We start from the raw sequence: 13,734 nt of genomic DNA, 5'->3' as shown, positions 1-13,734 counted from the left end.
TAATAATGTGATTTCCCTTGCCGAAAGGCCAAGTAATCGGCTTGACTAACCATTCTTTAATATTAAGAATTTTTTTCCATATACATGATCCCGATTTGTGTCCATTGTGCCCAATTCTAATCAAACCATCCACTGTCGTATGCTTCAGATACTTGAAGAGATAATTCCTTGCAAAATGACTTCCCAATATAGTGCTCTCCAGATTGATTTGATGATGAGAGGCCATCCAAATTATATTATGTCTAATATCCCCCATTCGTTGAATTCTTTCAAGACTGTGATCTTCTCCAACTTGATCAAGTTGTATCTATGTCTAGAATTTGAACCCACCCAAATGAAATGTGCCATTATACTTTTGATTTTGTTCGCCGCATATGTTGGAAGAATATAAAGATGTGCCCAATATACCATAATTTGTTGTAGAACAGCTCGTGCCATAATATATTTGTCACCAAGGGATAACCAACGATGCGACTAACTAAATATTTTTTTGTGAAATTTTCTAGTAGCCACTCCCAATCCATAATCCGGTAGTTATTTGGCTTTAGACAGTATCCCAAGTATGTAAAGTCATCTCCCAAGGGTTGTGTGCGGAAATGAAAGAGTGTAGCAATATTTTTAATCTCCTCTTGATCACCATAGGCATATATAATTAATGATTTCTCCTCATTGACCATCATCCCAGAAGTTTCCCTGAATCTTTGAATAATTTGGAGCAATTCCATCCATTGAGTTCTGGAAGCCATCCCGTACGAGAGAATATCATCCACGAAGAAACTATGAGCGATATAAGAACGAGTACCCATTCTAATGTTGCTAAACAAGCCCAAGGAATGAGCAACATTTATCTTAATGCTGAGTCCATCCATTACCTGTATAAAACACAATGGCGAGAGGGAGCATCCCTGTGGCAATCCTCTTCGAGATTTGAAAAAGTTGGAACGGTATCCATTCACAAGCATAGAGTATTAGACAATAGTGACACAGCCCATGATCCATTCAACCATATGCATTGATAAACCAATCTTAGTGAGAATGAGACGAGGAAGTGACCAATCAACACATTTATATTCATTCTTTAAATCGACCTTCATGACCAATACCTCCAATTTCTTAGTGTGGATGGTATGTATATATTCTTGTGTTGTATCCATGGTGTCATGTATCAACCTGTTATGGAGAAAGTCGAATTGCTCCGGGGATATGTGACGCGAGAGGGTGTCCTAGATCCATTCTACGATGATCTTAGATATGAGTTTGTAGCAAGTGCTGCAAAGAGAAATAGGATCGAAATCTGAGAAGGTGGAAGTTCAATGACCTTCGGGATAAAAGCAATAAATGTAGATTTTATGGCACCCAATACCATACTAGTAATCCTCGCTTTTTCAACCATATCTAGCAGTTCCTTACCCATCAATTCAAATAAGTGTAGAAAAATATCTACCGTTCAATCGCCTGGACCCGGGAATTTATCTTTTTTGAAGGATTTTAGTACCAAGAGTATTTCATATCGGGAGACATGGTTATACAAGACACCATTTTGTTCCTCATTGAACATCTGGGGGTATTCCATCATTGCCTAATCTGGTCTTCAATATCTATGCCCACCCTTGCTTGATATAAATCCTCAAAAAAATGTACAACTTCTCTTTGAATCTCCCCGGTTGAATATACCTTTTCACCATACTTGTCAAGAATATGCTAGATGGTATTAATATTTTTTTGGTGATTTACATATTTATGGAAGAAGTGTGTATTCTTATCCCCCTCCTTGAGCCATAATGCTCTGCTTTTCAGTCTCCAGGTAGTTTCTTGAATCTAAAGAATATGCCTTTGTCTTTGTTCCAAGTATTTAAGACTATCCCACATGAAATTAGAAGGGATGCCCTGCGCCATATCCTTCCGAGTGCGCACCATCTCCTCCAAAATGTCTCTAAGTTCTTTGGGTAGAGCTTTTTTCTTTTTTCTTTCCTAGATTCTAACACGACATTTGAGTAATTTTAATTTCCCTGAGATATTTATCATAGGTGAAATATCATCATCCCTCTTAACAGAAAGCCATGTATTTTTAATCAAATCATTGAAATCTACATCCTCAAGCCAAACCCTATTGAATTTGAATGGAATGCCAAATCGAGTATGTTCCATTTGCCACTGAAGAACAACAGGGAGATGGTCATATATAAATGCGTTTTCAACGCAGGATCTCAAATTTCCCAGTCTTTCAATGAGATTCTCATGAACCAAGAAGCGTTCCAAATGCTTCCAAGTATATTTATCCCCAGATATTAAATTTCTCCAAGTAGGGGAGAGTGAGGAGGGTCTAATGTCCACAAAATGATTGAAATAAAAAAGTATAGTAATATCTCTACCATTGAATCTTTTTTTCATCGTGACCCCCAACATTCCTCTCTGGAAATAGTGCCATTAAAATTCCCTGCCATTATTAGAGATCCAACTTTACATACATTGCAAGCCTCCGATCTATCCCAGAAAGAATTTCTATCTTTGTATGGCATATATGAGTTAGGAAATGTATTCTATCAGTAACCCCACGAACATATCCAGACAAAATAATACCTACAAAAAATTTATATGTCTGTAAAGAGGCCCATCTGGGGTCCCATAAGATAACTATACCCAGGATAATCCACAAGCATCCACTACAACCATATGCCAATCCGGAAGAAAAGAATTAAAATATGTAATGACTCCATCAGATGCAAACATTGTTTCTTGTAACATTATGATAAAAGGTCGAATCGACCCAAATAGGTGTTTGAGGGCCAATCGCTTTGACACATCCCCCAAACCTCTACAATTCGAAGACAGACAATTCATTATGAATTCCCATTAACATGATTATTTGCTCCAAGGGCCTGTGAGAAATTTGTTGAGATGATAGGGATGTCTCTCAAATCAGAAGATAAAAAAAATGAAGAGATTTAGACGTTGACCCTTTCTTGTAATGTTAGGATCCTCTACCCCCATTACATTGCACAGTAATATTGTGAGCCAAATTAGGACTAATGGAAGGAGGGGATTTATGTGGCTGACCATTGTGGATAGTAAGAGCAACAAGGTCCATGGTTGGATTGATCATAAAAAAATTGATATTACAAACAGAGTTGTGCAGGGAGTGGTAGACTCCAGGGTGTTCTAAGGACAAAGGATAGGATATCTGCTTTAGGGTAAGTGTAGAGTCCACTGGAGAAGGTTCAGTGTGAGGTGATGGCTTAGATGGACAATAGGAAGTCGAGGGGATATCTAGATAAAGATTAGGGGGACAATTCTCAGAGGGTCCATACGGCAGAGGGGGGGATATCATAGGGAGGGAGGTTGGGAGGGAGGAGGAACATAATCCATCCTTGAAATAGTGGTATCTTGTCTTTTCCTGGGAGAAGACACAGGGACCATGGAGGGGCAAGGAGGAGTAGTATGATTAGGAGACGATACATCGTAACTGAATAGATTTTTCTCAAAAGAGACATCAATACCTAAATTTTGGACCTGCAATGCTCTATCCACAACATGAAGATCAATCCACCTACCACCACAACCCCGACCTCGAGTATTATGTGAATGTCTTCTAGGGCACCTATCCAATAGGTGTCCCATATGGTGGCACGATAGACATCTAAAAGGTAAACCCAAGTAATCAAGTCGTTGTTTGTGAAGTAGTTGATTCCATGCCAAATCAATATGTTTTGGGAGCCTTCCCGACAAACCAAATTCCACTAAAATCCATGCCACCTGTTTATCGCAAGCACTCAAACAACCCAAGTCAATGTATATAAACCGTTCAATTGCATCTCCAATCTCCTTAAGCACATGTCTAGTCCAAAATTCTAATGGTAAACTCGACAATTTCACCCAGACATATTTGTTCTTTGGAGTATCACGAAGTGGATTAAATCTGATGTACCATCGATGGAGCTATAAAAAACTTATGCCATGAACCCATGGCTTGTTCATGATACATTCGAGGTCCTCTTAATGCAGAAAGTGAAATTTGTACCAGGAATTCATGAGTTGGCTAGCTTTGGGGGAATATCCAAGAATGGGCACTCACTGAGATTTAATCCAATCTTGCATGTTCTGTGGAGGAAGTTCCACAAATGCCCAACGTCTGATCAGAGTACATTTCTATAAACTAGTTCTTTTATTGCATAAGACATCATAACCAAAACTTAGCAGTTTCGTCTCCAAGGAAGGTGTGATATATTTCCCACTTGAATGTTTCTTCAGTCGAAAGCCATAGTTCTGTGGAGGACATGACTTGTCCCGAGACTCAACATGTGTGCCATTTGCCAGAGGATTAAGAGGGGGGGTAATGTTCTGGCAATTCGAAGGACTAGCTTCCTCCACCCGTGAATGCAGACTAAGTTAGGCCTTTTCAGCTTCCAGGGTGGGAAGTATGAAGGCATCTTAGTCAGATACATCTGAGTTTAAAAATTCATAGTGACCACCCATGTTAGCCATGTCATCCAGACTGTGTCATGCAATATTCTGCGGCAATATTAAGAAACTAATCTTGTTGGCCCCGACAGGGGATGAAAAACCACCGCACTTGGAAGATGTATAGATTAAAATGTTAAGACGTGATAAGGTCATACTACATATCCTGGCCAATGTCATCATTTATTTTTGTCAATATCACAGTGCTACCATCCACAACCTCCTGACAGTTATAAAAAGAAATATATAAACTGTGTTCAAGTAAGAGTCGACCCCTTCCAATGATAGACACAACTCCAAAGATTTTTGTGGTTAGGGAATGTTCCTCGAACCACCCAAACAAATCACCAAATCTAAGAAATTAACTCCATGCACAAGACAGGTACCACCTACCACCTCGAAAGAAGGAGGGCATCAAAAATAGAAATAACGTAATTTTGACATGAAAAGAATAAGTCAGATCTAGTACACAACCATTTTTAGAAAATTTTCTAAACGAAATAATGACAAGGGGAAATATTATTAGAAATTGTGCTAGTGCATTGTTCTAGAGATCAAATTGATCCAATATCCCACCAACCCAATCATATGGCAGAATTCATATTACAGACCCCAAAAAGGAACAATAATTGTACCCTCTAGAGTAAATGCATATGCAAAACCACACCCCATACACCTCATGCACACTTTTCCAGGTATGAAGGAAAACATAAATGCCTCCACCCATCGTTTCTGGGGTAGACAAGAATTTACAAGAAGTTGGATAATTTCAAAAAATCGTCGCGAATTGCACGCCGGAAAGAAAGACAGCCATGGATGAAGAAACCTTAATAGAATTGCAGTTGAAAAGGGCATACCTATACTCCATAGAAATACAATGCGACTGTATTTATCTACTACTCGTGAAACATACAAATCCCATATCATAGTCCAAAACGCAAGTAGTGGGAGGGAAATGTAATTGTCACAAACAAGACATGTGTTAACAAAAACAACAACAACAACACCCCAAACACCCCCACCATATACGACAGCACCTAATACTAATGTCCTTGAAAGGTCGTGAAATGTTAAAAGAAGCAATCCATTTTTGCCACAAAAATATTATTTTGGCTTGTTCTACTTGTGCACCAGCTTCTACGTTAACCTCAGATATAAACACCTTACAAAATATTTTACAAACAGACATGAGTCCTCCGATGGGGATGCCAAAAATGTTCAATAATGATGCAGTGTAGTATGTGGATAACACAAATAACCAGGAAGGAGATATGTATCAACACAGGGATTGGGGGAGAGGAGCATCCCCAAAGGAGAGAGGAATCATAGGGAAAAGATGAATAGTATGGGAATATGGGAAGTACTTAACAATACCTCAATCACATAAAAACAATGTCAGTGGCATCTAGATACAACAAGCACAAAAAACATGCACCACCTTAGGGTTCCACTTGATGTTTGTAAGTACCCTCGTACAATGAATAAACCCCATTCATTGTAGCATCACTCACGCCACCTTAGGGTTCAACTGGTCAACTGCAGGAGCCCCCAGACACTCAGTTCATTGTGGTACCCTTGTTCTTAGTAAGCAAACACTGTAGCAAATCTGTGCTCTATGGTAACACTGTAGCAAACTACTACATATCATCGCTCCTCACCACCCCTGTCTGCGACCACTCATAGGGGATTGGTTCCACTCGAGTTAAGATGAATCTATTAATTATAGTCCTACTATCTATTTGGTTGGAAATTTTCTTATGAGAACCCTTCAGGTTCTAATAAATCATTATTTGGTTGGAAATTTTCTTATGAGCGCCCTTCAGGTTCTAATAAATCATTACCTTAGTTCATATTTTCTGTATTCAAGTTTCTGATCCATAATAAATTAAGCAAAATCTAATTTGACCCTCATGATGAACCACACTTGTTGATTCAAAATGAGGGCCAAAAATTTCTCTTATACATTTTTAACCAAAAATACTTTTCTTAATTCATATTGTTTAATATATAATATATAAATTATAAATTCACTTTTATTTTTAAATAAAAGAAAAATTATTTTAATTTAATTGTTAATTAAAATTGTGAAAAATCATTATTAATTGCTATCCAAATATCGTAAAAAGAAAATACAAAATATGAAAAAAAAAAAAAACCATCATCATTACAAAACAAGCAAGAAACAAAACTAACTCAGCCTCAGCCTCTCGAAAAACCGCGCCAATGTGCCAGACTCACAGTTCCTCGGGATTAATAGATAACAATGGAATGCAAGGTCCATGTACCACAAATTCACTTCCCACCATCATTGCAACACACTCACTGATACATTTTGTTTTTTATTTTAAAATTTATTTGATCTTTTTGACGTAGGGGAATAAAAGCCGAAAATACAATTAAAAATAATTTTATTTTATTTTTAATAAATTCTTATAATATCTTTAAAAAAAATTAATTTTATTTTCAATAAATTCTTACACTATCTTTAAAAAAATTAAATTAAATAGGCACAATCGAAAGTTGTGAAAACAAGATTACTATACGCCATACACCAAGACTGGTAAGTGAATAAATTATTTTTGAAAACAAGATTCCTATACGCCATACACCAAGACTTGTAAGTCAATAAATTATTTTACTGAAGTTAAAAATAGCATTAATAATACATTTACATAAAAACCTATTAAACTAATTATTTTTTTCTATTTCCTTTTACAAGTTGAAAATAAAGCTCGGAGATTTTCGTTACTAACTAAATTTAACACTAATTCCAGACTAATGATTAAAATTTCCCATCCCTAAACCCAAACAAAATAAAGAATTAAGGCATCTGAAAAACGAAACCTACTTTTACCCATAAATCGTACACCCTAATTTTCTGACTCCCAGCTACTCTCAGCCACAGGATCATGTGTCCACCAGAAGAGACAGTGGCCGTCAAAATCTCTTTATCATAATGTGCAGCTCTCCCAATCAAAAATAGAAATATCTTCCTTTTTTCACGGTCAGTATCAATTTGCTTTGCTTTTCACGGTCAATGTGATCTACCTGAGATGTTCATCCCCAGAAGACGGTGGCCGTCAAAAATAGAAATATTTTCCTTTTTTCACGGTCAGTATCAATTTGTCCTTTTGCTTTGCTTTTCACGGTCAGTATCTTCGAAAAAACAAAAATGATTACATGTCAGTGGTCAGGAAAGGAGAGCCGAATCGATAAACGGCGGGCTATCGAGGGTTGGAAATAGGAATCGCAATCGATAAACAGTGTACCATGTTTACTTTTTCTGTACATGCAGCCACTCTGAGTCTCTAAACTATGTTAAAAATGGATTAAGATTGCCGTCTTTTCGAGCGTATAATTAGCTCTTTACCTCAAGGAAAAGGCGAGCCCTCGACCTACCCCTTACCCATGAGCTCGCCCTCAAAGGGCATTGAATCTCCAGATTTCTGATCCTGTCCATTTGGGTTTTGGTAGAAGCCAAGGAGGATTTTGGGTTTTGCAGCTGCCGCACCATGGACACCCACAGGATAGATATTCTATATCCCTCGTCATTGCAAACCGAAAAGGCGGAGGGTGAAGTTGCGACAGTCGCCCAACGCGTCTCCAGCATAGTGGATCGTCTGCCGAGTCAAAAGTTGGAAGCAGCTTATGTGCCGCAGGTGGTTTCACTCGGTCCTCTGCATTTCGGAAAACCCCAACTTGGCAGATATGAAACATTCAAAGACGAGCTCCCTCACATACTCGTTGACAGAGCTGGTCGCCCTCCCTTCAAGAACCTGGTTGCAGACATGATAGTGCAGGGTCGTAAGATTCGGCAATGGTATGAGCTCCTCCATATTTGTAATGACATGAGTGACGAGGAACTGGGTTGGATCTTGGCTCGCGATGGCTTATTCCTTTTGCGATTCTTAAGGTATGCTTTCCTTGACCACTAGTTATATATTTAGTTATATTATGACTTAAATTTGCTTCTAATTTTTTATTTTTTTGGGTGATTTTAGGAAGATCTTCACCCGCGAGTGGGAATGTGATCAAGCAACTCGCTTTTTCTTTTTACAAAACCAGCTACCATCTGCAGTGGAGGAAGATATTATGAAACTGGAAAATCAAAGAACCATGTTTGCCGCAGTGCAAGAAGATATTATGAAGCTACAAAATCAAATACCCTTGTTCGCCTTACAGATGATCCTCCAGTGGCAGGCAGGTACACATCTTGATCTCAACTCAATTCTAAGGCACATTTGGCACGCTCTGTCCCCTTTTCTATGCAAACGTCACAAGCTGGATTCGCATGTTTTAGCCGCTCCCTCATTAAGGCCGGATTCACATCTCTTAGGGTTTGTGTATGAAAATATCATCCGCTCTCGGATCCCACAGATGATACAGAACACAATCGAATGTGGAAGAAAAAGAGGTACATGATCACTCTCCCATCAGCGGTAGAACTCAGAAGAAAAGGAGTGAAGTTCGCTGCACACGTAGAACATCTCAACGAAATTCGTTTCGATAGCAGAACCTACACGATTCACTTGCCCACCATCAAAATGGAGGAGAGAACAGATGCGGTCATGAGAAATTTGGTGGCATATGAGGCATTCGTTAACAAAAAGGAAAAGAAACCGCTGATGTGCTATGTCGATTTGATGGACTGCTTGATCAGCACAGCCGCGGACGTTGAGGTGCTGAGAAATGGCGGTATAATCCACAATGGGTTGGCCACGGACGAAGAAGTAGTCAGTGTCTGGAACGGAATGCGGAAAGCAATGGGGAAGGGTGAGTATGAAGCAATTGAGTCAGCCATTGATGGCGTTACAACGTTCTACTCGAATTACGAATACACAATGATATGTGGTGCATTGAAAGAAAAGTATTTTCCAAGGGCATGCTTTGTAGCATCTAATTTGGTAGGATGTATCGTATTGCTTTTAAGTATATTGCAAACCATTCTGTCGTGGGAACAAGTCCGACTTCAACGACAGAGTATGGAAAAGTAATCATATGGTAGTCCGGTATTGTGCTTGGATTTAGTTGCTGAACTTTACGTTAGTCGCTTTTCAGTGTATATGGTTGCCTGTTCTTCGTATGGGGTGGCAAAACCATGGTTCCCACCCCTTTTTTCTTTCGTGCAGGTCGAAATGTATCAGTGTTACTTTTTCTATCCATAGCTTCACTTCATTTCACCGTGGCATGGCGTGGAAAGCTTCACATGCCTAGTGGGATGGCAGAGCAAGGAAGGCTTCACATCTCAGTGGCAGCGCTCTTTTCTTTCATGCAAGTTGAAATGTTCTCTTCTGTACTTGGCGTCACTTCACTTCCCAGTGGCAGTCAGGGCAGGGCTGGGGAGGCTCACTTCCCAGTGGCAGTCAGGGCAGGGGAGGCTCACTTCCAAGTGGCAGTCAGGGCAGGGCAGGGCAGGGCAGGGGAGGCTCACTTCCAAGTGGCAGTCAGGGCAGGGCAGGGAAGCCTTTGTTACAGTTCTGTACATGTCTCTCTGATTTTTCAGCCAACAACGAAATTTCATTTGTGTAACTTTTGGATAATGATATTGTCGTCACTTGGTTAAATTGTTGAACCATATATTTATATAATACGACAACCTAGCTATGATGCTGCAGGTTTCCGATGTTGTATTTTTAGTATTTTGAAATAGTACTTTTTCGATGTTGTAAATTAACATTTATTTATAGTATTTTTTTTTAACATATATTGTTAACATGAAAGAATAAAAATATTTATTTAATATTTGAATGTTAATTGCGTCATGGAATCGAAATTAAAATGTAATTTTGTTATTGAAAGAAAACACAAATGTTAGACAAACAAATATTGAATAATGAAAAGGAAAGTGAAAATCGAGCCAGAGTGCTGTTATGTGTCTTGGAAAAATAATGCCCGGTAAGTTGAATAACTTTAATTATTATCAAAAAAAATAATATTAAATGATATGGTTACGACGAAATATTTAGATATTTTTGTTTTTAATGAAAAATATTAAATGACATGCTTACGACGAAATATTCAGATATTTTTGTTTTTAATCTAAAATGTTGATTGTTTGATGGAGTATATTGATAGCATCAATTTCTAACTTATAATTTTTCTGGAAAAGTGTTAAATTTTACATAATATTTTGTTCTTTATCTTTTTCTTTTTATACAGGTTAATATTGTGGTTTTTTTTTTTTTTTCCTTAATATCATTTCTAATGAAATAGAATTAGAGTTGTTGTTAAGCTGCTTGTTGTTGTAATCTAATACCCAAGAAATTGTTAGTTTTTAAGAAAGGTTGAATGTTGGTGTGGAAAGTGTTAATTCTTTTGGTTGCAATGCAGAAAATGTAATTTTCACGTTGATTTTTTTTTTTAAAATAGTGATTTGGAAAAAAAAAAATTTAACACACATTTTTTTAAATATAATATTGTATTTAAGTTTGAGATTTTTTTTTATTTCTTTGATTTAAAGTAAACATGTAAAGAGAAAGTATTATGTTCATGACATATGTGTTGAGGATGATTTTTATATTTGTGGCATATGTGTTGAGGATGATTTTTTTATTTGTGGTGTTGAAGAGTATGATGTTTGATGTGGAGTTGTTGGGAGGAAGTCATATGGGTTTGTCTTGATGTGATGGAAATTTGATTATGGTCTTTCTATTTGGGAATTTTCTTATTAAGACCCTTTAAGTTCTAATAAATCTTCAGGTTAGTTCATACCTTTGGGTTCTAATAAATCCTCTGGTTAGTTCATATATTTGGGTTCTAATAAATCCTCTCGTTAAATAAATAAATAAATATAAAAAAAATCATTACAAAACAAGCAAGAAACAAAATTAACTCAGCCTCTCCAGAAACCGCAATGTGCCATAGTCCCAGTACCTCAGGATTAATATATAGCCATGGAATGCATCCTCATGGAAATCAGTGTTTTTTTCCTTTGAACAAAAAAAGACAGCCTTGGAATACAAGGTCCATGTACCACAAATTCATTTCTCACCATCATTGCCACACACTCACATATACATTTTGATTTTGATTTTAAAATTTATTTGATATTTTTAGAGTAGGTTAATAAAAGAAAAAAGAAAAAGGAAAAAAAACCAATTAAAACTATTTTTTATTTTTATTTTCAATAAACTTTAACAATATATTTAAAAAAATTACATTAACATGTTTTACTTATTACTTTATCTTTTTACTTTGTCATCAAATACTTGACACAGAATATTAAAGAACTATGGTTGGAAGGCCATAACATATTTATTATTTAGTTAATGAATATTAAGAGTTAAAGTATTTTGACAAGCACTGAAAGAAACAGTTGTTAACCTCCCGAGACACTTAAAGTGGTTACTCATCTGTCTCCTCAAAAGGGGAATTCAAGGAAGGTTAATTAATGCATATTAAGAGTTAAAGTATTTTGACAAGAACTGAAAGAAACAATTGTTAACCTCCTGAGACACTTAAAGTGGTTACTCATCTGTCTCCTTTCAAGGAAGGCCTAGCCAGAATTGCTACCCAGAATTCCTTGAGCTGGGTGGAATAAACCAATCTTGAGTACAGTCACAGAGGTATGTGACGTGAGGCTGGAGAGTGAGTCCCGATGCCCAAGATCTCTGACTGCAACATACTCATTTTACTGTTCGAAGGAGGAAGAGCTCAGGGGAGAGTCTAGACGTAATTGCTAGACTCACGGCCCGGTGGTGAGACCTTCCTGAAGAGGAATTACAGAGCTACAAGGCGGTGAACAGATAAGTAATGAAACTTTTTAACTTAGTGATTATTGAAAAATGATTCTATGGTAATTGATGGATAATAACAGGAATGTGCTTATGCTAGGTAATCTGAAATTGTCTGTTCTATATTTTTAAGCTAGTATGAAGTAGCTTACATATTTAATCAGAGAATTATTGTTAGTCTGAATGCGGAACAACTTATGTACTTAAGCAGATAATTATGATATATTTAAATAGAGAACTCCTCATATTACATAGAGAATAGAGAACACACACACGCACATATATATACCTAAACAAAGAATTGTTAACATTATGTTAAACTGAGAACAACCTAAATGCTAAGATGGAGCATTGTTAATACTATGCATATGTATTGGCCTAGCTGTATGTAGTACACATATAAGAAATTTGTTACAATCTTCCCAACAGTCACAATAATAGAAAGCTAAATTTACATACATGGAAATTGTCAGAATGCTAAGAGCAAAGCTAGTTTTTCTAAATTTAATAAGTGTAAGAAAAACGCTTATAATCAAATTCATAGGTCGAGTAATACTCGGTCAATTCCAGTAAAACGAGTTATCACAGTCCATATATTCATAACTTAACCAAAAGAAAACAATAATCCATGTACAGGCTCTATAGAGTCAAATGTAACCGAGACAGACAAGCTTCGACATAGGAAGCCAAGCAAAACTGAAAGGATGATAAACCATGAAACGTTAAATGCGGTCATCGACACTATATTCAAACCCTCAAAAGACTTACAAACCAAAATTACAGACCCTTCAGGAATAAACCAATGTCAAACCCTCGGCAGGGCCAAATATACATATAATTATGCCATGAAGAACTTGGAACAACTCGGTTCGCCGAGTACCCAAAACCCATTTTAAACACAAAGTATTCAAATGAAAATTATGGTCGACTTGTAGCCTCTGCCTAATTTCACGCTTTTACCCAGAAAAGGCAGGGTAGCATCTAGCGGAGCATTTTCAAGCATAGCCACTATACAAACGAAAATATCTAAGAAAGACAAAACGCCATGGGGTTCAATAGTGAAACCAACCTGAAAACCAAAAGATGGTAACCATGAATAAGAATGAATCCTTTAAGCCCAACACGTCCACAAGGGGAGGGCTTTAGCAAAGCTTGATACCTGCAAGCGCATAGTAAACATCATTAGAAGAGAAACCCTTAACATCAAATTCAAATTAGTACTCAGATGTGTTGAAAGGTACATGAGAAAAGTTGGTGTTGGGATGTTGATAACCTCCTGTGCCATAAACCCTCACATCAAGTTAACAGCTGCTCGATCTAGGAAAAATGGAAACCCAAAAACCTTGTTAAAACTATCATTACCTCTTCGAGCACGATGGTATCCGAATTCACCTCTATCCAGAGGGGTAAGCCAACAGAAGCATACATTCCCTACACAAGAGACCAAATGAACAAAGAATCTTTCCTGTGCACCTTCGAAACAGAGATGAAAACTGGAAGTAAGAATCCAAATTGAGGAGAAAGGAAAAATTCGCGAGGTACC

The 13,734-nt window shown here is 37.2% G+C and overlaps 1 pseudogene across 1 annotated transcript; it reads left to right on the top strand.

Moving 5' to 3' along the window:
* Nucleotides 1-7,789: 7,789 nt before the first annotated feature.
* Nucleotides 7,790-10,092, top strand: LOC149227023 (putative UPF0481 protein At3g02645; annotated as a pseudogene). The gene is made up of 3 exons (XR_016247765.1): nucleotides 7,790-8,371; nucleotides 8,460-9,820; nucleotides 9,859-10,092. The product of XR_016247765.1 is annotated as a putative UPF0481 protein At3g02645 (transcript).
* The last annotated feature ends 3,642 nt before the right edge of the window (nucleotides 10,093-13,734 follow it).

Source organism: Pinus tabuliformis, chromosome J, assembly GCF_031772625.1.
Source record: "Pinus tabuliformis cultivar Carrire ecotype Pingquan chromosome J, CPIR1, whole genome shotgun sequence".
NCBI lineage: Eukaryota > Viridiplantae > Streptophyta > Pinopsida > Pinales > Pinaceae > Pinus > Pinus tabuliformis.
This window is presented reverse-complemented; position numbering and strand designations above follow the sequence as displayed.